The 7,656-nt window shown below is 40.6% G+C and overlaps 1 pseudogene; it reads left to right on the plus strand.

The window, feature by feature from the left end:
* The first annotated feature begins 572 nt into the window (after positions 1 to 572).
* On the plus strand, positions 573 to 1,402 carry LOC105871536 (NADH dehydrogenase [ubiquinone] 1 beta subcomplex subunit 8, mitochondrial pseudogene; annotated as a pseudogene).
* The last annotated feature ends 6,254 nt before the right edge of the window (positions 1,403 to 7,656 follow it).

Here is a 7,656-nt window from a genome sequence, read left to right on the forward strand (position 1 = left end):
ACTACAAAAAAATAAACTTAGCCAGACTTGGTGGTGTGCACCTGTAGTCCTAGCTACTCAGAAGGCTGAAGTGAAAGGATTGGTTGAGCCCAGAAGTTCAAGGTTGCAGTGAGCTGTGATTGTGCCACTGCACTCCAGCCTGGACACCAGAGTGAGAGCCTGTCTCTAAAAAATAAGTAAATAAAATTCTTTGTCATTATATATGTTTAATTAAGATATAATTTATATACCATAAAATTCACCCTTGTAAAGTATACAATTTTGTGGTTTTTAATATATGAACAAGGTTGTACAGTCATCGCCAGTATATAATTCCAGAATGTTTTCACCACTCCAGAAAGAAATCCCTTACTCCAGGGGTCCCAAACTTATGGTGAGTTGTATAATTATTTCATTATATATTACAATGTAATAATAATAGAAAAAAGTGCACAATAAGTGTAATGCACTTGAATCATCCTGAAACCATTCCCCATCCCACCCTCCCTGGTCCATGGAAAAATTGTCTTCCATGAAAATGATCCCTGGTGCCAAAAAGGTTGGAGACTGCTGCTACTGGAAAGAAGGTGAAGATGGTGGCAACAAGGGTGGCGGTCCTGACAGTCTGATGGCTGCAAATGGCAGTCTGGAACATGGTACCATTGGGTGCATGGATAGCCTCCCACATTACCAAGTATATGCTCCCAGGTCCCTATCCTAAGACCCTAGAAGAATGGGCCACTGCTGCCAAGAAGTATAATATATGTGTGGAAGACTATGAGCCTTGCCTGCATGATGGCATGGGGTATGGCACCCGCCAGAAGATCCCTGACAGGTCACAGCAGAAGGATCCATGGTGTGACTGGGACCACTCAGACCTGAGGTTGAACAGGGGTAAAACCAATGCACTGGGACTTGTATATCAGGCATGTCCCCAGCCTGTGTCTTGGAATATCATGTGTAAGCAGCTCTTTGGCTTCCTGGACTTTGTGACATTCATGTTCTAGGTGGGATACCTACCAGCCTGTGGAGCCAAAGCAGTATCCTTATAATAATCTGTACCTGGAACCAGGCTGGGATCCTACCAGAGAACCTGAGCCAGTGGTTCACTGTGAAATCTGAGGAGGCTTCGTGGGCTTTTGTGCCCTCTAACTAGGACTCCCTCATTCCTAGAAATTTAACCTTAATGGAATCTCTAATAACACTTAGTGCTATGGAACAAAAAAAGAAAGAAACCTCATACTAATTGGCAATCATTCTCCATTCTCTCCTCCTCTCAGCTTCTAGAAACACTAATCTACTTTCTGTCTCTATAGGTTTGCCTATCCTGGACATTTTATATAAACAGAATTATACAATATGCTGCCCTTTGTGTGTGTCTGGCTTCTTTCATTTAGCACAATGTTTTCAAGATTCAAACATATTGTAGCATGCATTATTACTGTATTTATTTTATTTTTAATAACACATCATTATATTTTAATGCTGTATAATATTCCCTTTTTGAGAGACATCTACATTATATATATATGTTGTTGTAAAGAATGCTGCATCAATATCTTCATGCCTCTAATTCATTTATTCTCTTGAATTATTTCCTTAGAATAAATTCCCATGGGTGGGATTACTGGGTCAAAGGGTATGAACATTTTTTATAGCTGTTGTCAATATTGCTCTTAAATTGTGGTGCCCAGAACTAAGTGCAATTCTGAGATGTGTTCAGACAGAACGAGGTACTGTGGGGCTATTAGGTTCTCAAGGTCTGAACAATATATCATCCTTTAAATCAAGCAGCCTAAGAATTTATTAGCTTTTTTTGGTTGCTATGTAAGCGTGGCTTATTGGCTTATAGCCAACTGAGGCCCTTAGACTTTTCCTAGGCACTGTGTCTTAAAGCTATGTTTGCATCTACTTTAGGACTCAGGAGGTTTTTGAGGACTCCCTGACTTGAATTTAATACTGTATGTCTTAGTTTTCTTTTTTCTTTAACAGTGGTTGGTCCTAACAAGCTCACAGGAGGTAAGGTTTCTTGTAGTCTTTGCTAGGAACTGCAGATGGCGCTATAAAGCTGTCACAATGGTAAAATATGTTCCTCCTCTGCCCCCTTCACTTTCCAAAAAGAGTCTGGTAGTGGCACATTCTTAGCAGGTTCATTACCAAAGTGCAGTCCTCCCCTTTTGGGGAGAATGACCCAGTAATTGTCAAGTTGGATTTGGGTGTTATTCAAGGCAAGCTCCAATTGAGGCATGTTTTTCAGTTGTCATTTCATCTCCTAGGGGAATATGGAGCAGTCTATTTCATGTTAGAGCTTTGTTTGAACACACATCTCATGCCACTGCTTTGGCTTTTCAAGTTCACACCCTGAGAAACTGATTTTCGTTTTGTTTTATTTGCTCCATGTTCCTTGAAATCTCTTTCTCTCAGTCACTGCAAAGGATTAAAACTAGTTCAATTGTTTTGTTTTGTTTTTGCTAAGATAAGTTTTAAACAATAAAAGTAGAAAACTTATGTAGGATTCCAGCTAAATAAGATTTCATTTCAGTAATTTTTTTTTTTTTTTTTTTTTTTTTGAGACAGAGTCTCACTTGTTGCCCAGGCTAGAGTGAGTGCCATGGCGTCAGCCTGGCTCACAGCAACCTCAATCTCCTGGGCTCAGCGATCCTACTGCCTCAGCCTCCCGAGTAGCTGGGACTACAGGCATGCGCCACCATGCCCGGCTAATTTTTTTGTATATATTTTTTCAGTTGGTCAATTAGTTTCTTTCTATTTTTTTGGTAGAGACGGGGTCTCGCTCAGGCTGGTTTTGAACTCCTGACCTTGAGCGATCCGCCCGCCTCGGCCTCCCAAAGTGCTAGGATTACAGGCGTGAGCCACCGCGCCCGGCCCATTTCAGTAATTTGTTTCTCTCTTTCCTCTTTCATTTTATTCCCAATTCTCTTATTTCTCCCCACTTCTCATTCCCCCTTCCCATGGTCCATCTGCTTATTTGCAAACTATTATAATTCTAAGCAAGAACCTTGGACTTTCTGGTTTTAAACCTTACTGACAAGCTTCAACAGATTAAAGCAGGGCCCTGTATGGGAGAGTTGGAAGGGAATCATTTTAACCCACTCTGTGCCAGACTTTATTCCCATTTCTGGGCTAAGAAAGTTTGTTCCGTATACCCACCAGTTAGGAATAAAAAAAAAAAAAAAAAAAGAAAGTTTGTTCCAAACATCTTCTGCTAGGCAGTAACTGAGTTAGCATGTGAGCCTGGCTTTGCAAGCACCACATAAAAGGACATTTTTCCTAGCATTGATAGGCCAGGCACCTTTCAGGTGAATTAGTACCAAGAAAGAAATGGGAAGGGATTGGGGAGATATAAATGTCTTTTATTCAGACATTTCCCTATCATAGCTCTGAGGACCAGTGATACTCCGGTTAATCCCCTGCCCTTCCTTCCACACCCCTACCCACCAGTTTAGACTTGGCTTGTCTTGCTTTTTTCTCCCTTTCTCTCCTAGAGTCCACAGTACAGAGTGTAAGTTTATTTTATTATTTTTTTTAAGGAATGGGGGGTTGTGAGGAGGGGTGCTCAGTTGCCTTGTTTGTTTTTCTTGAGACAGAGTCTCACTCTGTCACCCTGGATAGAGTGCAGTGTCACCATTGTAGCTCACTGCAACCTCCGACTCCTGGGCTCAAGCAATCCTTCTGCCTCAGCCTCCCTGGTAGCTGGGACTACAGGCATGTGCCGCAACACCTGGCTAGGTTTTATTTTTTTCCCCTTTCTTTTTGGTAGAGATGGGGGTTCACTCTTGTTCAGGCTGGTCTCAAACTCCTGAGCTCAAGCAATCCTCCCACCTCGGCCTCCCAGAGTGCTAGGATTACAGGAGTGAGCCACCTCACCCGGCCGACTATAAATTTATTGCTTTCTGTGTAACTAGAATTGGAAAGAAAATAACTGCTCAATCCAGGCAAGTGGTGGCAGATTATTTTATATTCAGTGGCTGGGAATTCACTGCCTCTTAGCAGCTGCATTGCATTCTCTTGCACAACTAAAAGGACTGATCATTTCAGACCCATCTCCCTTCAAGGTCTAATTCTTCTCCGTCACTGTGTTTCTTGTTTTTTTTTTCTTTCTTTCTTTCTTTTGTTTTTTTTTTGAGACAGAGTCTTGCTTTGTTGCCCAGGTTAGAGTGAGTGCCATGGCGTCAGCCTAGCTCACAGCAACCTCAAACTCCTGGGCTCAAGCAATCCTGCTGCCTCAGCCTCCCGAGTATCTGGGACTACAGGGATGCACCACCATGCCCAGCTAATTTTTTCTATATATATTAGTTGGCCAATTAATTTCTTTCTATTTACAGTAGAGACGGGGTCTCGCTCTTGCTCAGGCTGGTTTCGAACTCCTGACCTCGAGCAATCCGCCTGCCTCAGCCTCCCAGAGTGCTAGTGTGTTTCTTGTTTTGATGTTCCTGCCTTTGGTGATGTCACTCTTTTTTCCTGTGTTTCTTTTTCCTTTCTCCTAATCCAAATCTTTACACTTCCTTTATGACCCAGCTTACGGTTTATCCCTAAATGATGGCTTTACTGATTAATTTCACTCCTTGAATGCCTTCTGTATTCTTGTCCAGTTTGTATGTTCTATCAAGCAGTTTCTTACATTTTGCTATATAATTGTTCTCATGTTTGCAAGTATTCCTGCTTTAACTATATAGCAAATCTCCTTGAGGGCAGGGATTGTGTCTTCTCCCAGTGCAACTAATAGGACATTTATTAAATGTATGACCTTGGGTAAATCATTTAACCATTTTGAGCTTCAGTTTCCTTCTTTGTTACATGGGGATAATTATGCCTGCATCACAAAGATGTTGAGACAATGCGTTGAGAGGGCTTTATAAACTATATAACATTTCACAGAAGTTAGGCATTATTAATTTTTTAAAGATGGTGACAGAATGTATAAATGAAAGAGTGTGCTAAAATTCCATGAATGAACTTACAGTATAGCAGTATTAGTTATATCCTTACACATATGAACAAATTCACTAATGATCAAATTCAAGTTTTAATGAACCTGCAAGGCACTCACACTGAACTGAATGTTTCAGATCTGAGTTTTGGTTTTGGCTCTGCCTATGATTATGTGATCTAACACTTCAACCTTTGATAGTTCATGGCTTTTTCCAGCTTTAAACACTTGATAGGGGGGAGGGGGGGAAATGGGCATTTATTGAAACCTTAAAATCTGTACCCCCATAATATGCCAAAATAAAAAAAAATTAAAAAAAAAAAAACACTTGATAAACAAGTGAAAATTTGGGTATGTTAGCCCTGTCTTTGAACCTGTTTTGTTATCTCAAAAATGGGAAATGCTAACTTACTCAAACCCCTTTAATAGAACTTTGTAGAATGGATGTTCAAAGAAATATTTTTTTTTGAGACAGAGTCTTGCTTTGTTGCCCAGGGTAGCGTGAATGCCATGGCGTCAGCCTTGCTCACAGCAACCTCAAACTCCTGGGCTCAAGCAATCCTACTGCCTCAGCCTCCCGAGTAGCTGGGACTACAGGCATGTGCCACCATGCCAGGCTAATTTTTTCTCTATATACTAGTTGGCCAATTAATTTCTATTTATAGTAGAGACGGGGTCTCACTCTTGCTCAGGCTGGTTTCGAACTCCTGACCTCAAGCAATCCACCTGCCTGGGCCTCCCAGAGTGCTAGGATTACAGGCGTGAGCCACTGTGCCCGGCCAAAGAAATATTAATAATACAAAAAAAATCTCTTGGGGGGAAAAGGTTTCTTGGGGAAAGTTGCATATTATATAGCCTACTTACTTCAATAGGAACAAAACATATTACCATATTAAATGCTCTGAGTAAAGAAACCAATTTAACTTGATTTTAATAAGTGTTTCCCAAACTTATTTGGACATAGCATAGTTTTCCCAGATAGCATCTTCTGAACATCCTATAAAACTGATTTTCTGAGACTCACAGTTTGGCCTGACAACAGGAATATTCTTAGGTATTAGAGGTAGTATAGGCAAAAGGAAAAGTACAATTTTAGGAGATGTTCTCTGCTGGTTTTTATGCCTGTTGTGGTTTGTAGCTTCAGTCAATGGAGACTTTAAAAAATTTTTTCTTAATTACACTTATTGGTTATCAAGTCTCTTAGATAATGAACTAAATTTTTGTGTCTTTCAGACTATAGCTTAACTTGAGCCTCTTTTTCTCCCCAATAAAAACATGGAATGGCAATTATTCACTTAAGATACTCATGGCCAGGCGTGGTGGCTCACACCTGTAATCTTAGCACTCTGAGAGGCTGAGGCAGGCAGATTGATCAAGGTCAGGAGTTCAAAACCAGCGTGAGCAAGAGCGAGACCCCATCTCTACTAAAAATAGAAAGAAATTAATTGGCCAACTAAAAATATATAGAAAAAATTAGCCAGGCATGGTGGCGCATGCCTGTACTCCCAGCACTTGGGAGGTTGAGGCAGAAGGATTGCTTGAGCCCAGGAATTTGAGGTTGCTATGAGCTAGGCTGATGCCACGGCACTCTAGCCCAGGCAACAAAATGAGACTGTGTCTCAAAAAAAAAAAAAAAAAAAGATACTCATTATCAACTCAAAACAAAAACACTAAAGCTCTGATGTCAAGGATCTATTTGAAAACATATCAAATTATGTCAGGTTAATATCTACATCATATGTCTGCCAAGGTGAAGATGACGTCATGATTTTTCTTTAGTTTTACTTCTGGTAGATAGAGTGATCACTAAGTAACTTGAGGTAAATTAATTCCCTAAAGGCTAAACTGAGACATGTAGATGTTATTTCAAAATGATCTTTTTTTCCTTTTAATTCTTTTGTTTTTTTTTTTGAGACAGAGAGTCTCACTGTGTTGCCTGGGCTTCTCCTCAGCCTTCTCCTGGGCTTCTGCCTCAGCCTCCCAAGTAGCTGGGACTACAGGCATGTGCCACCATGCCTGGCTAATTATTTCTATATATTTTTAGTTGGCCAGATAATTTCTTTCTATTTTCAGTAGAGACAGGGTCTCATTCTTGCTCAGGCTGGTTTTGAACTCCTGACCTTTGAGTGATCCACCCTCCTTGGCCTCCCAGAGTGTTAGGATTACAGGTGTGAGCCACCATGCCTGGCCCTCCTTTTAATTCTTAACAGCTATTATAATCATTTCAGAAATTTGGCTGTTTTGTGTTTTCTTCAGAGTAGGTCATGAATATATATATATATATATATATATATATATATATATATATATATATATTTGAGAAAGAGTTCCGCTCTGTTGTCCAAGCTAGAGTGCCATGATGTCAGCCCAGCTCACAGCAACCTCAAACTCCTGGGCTCAAGCAATCCTCCTGCCTTGGCCTCCTGAGTAGATGCCACTATAGGTGCGTACCACCACGCTTGGCTAATTTTTTTTAATTTTTAGTAAAGATAGGTCTTGCTCTTGCTCAGGCTGATCTCAAACTCTTGACCTGAAGCAATCCTCCTGCCTCGACCTTCCAGAGTGCCAGTATTACAGGTGTGAGCTGCTGTGCCCAGCCAGTCACAAATATTATATGCTGCATTTATTATGGCATTTCCTTTCCTCCAATATAATTTATACATGGACTTTGAACAATTTTGCAATTATTTCAAAGCAGGTAACAGTTTGTTTTATGGTGAAGTAAAACA

Source organism: Microcebus murinus, chromosome 10 (assembly GCF_040939455.1).
Source record: "Microcebus murinus isolate Inina chromosome 10, M.murinus_Inina_mat1.0, whole genome shotgun sequence".
NCBI lineage: Eukaryota > Metazoa > Chordata > Mammalia > Primates > Cheirogaleidae > Microcebus > Microcebus murinus.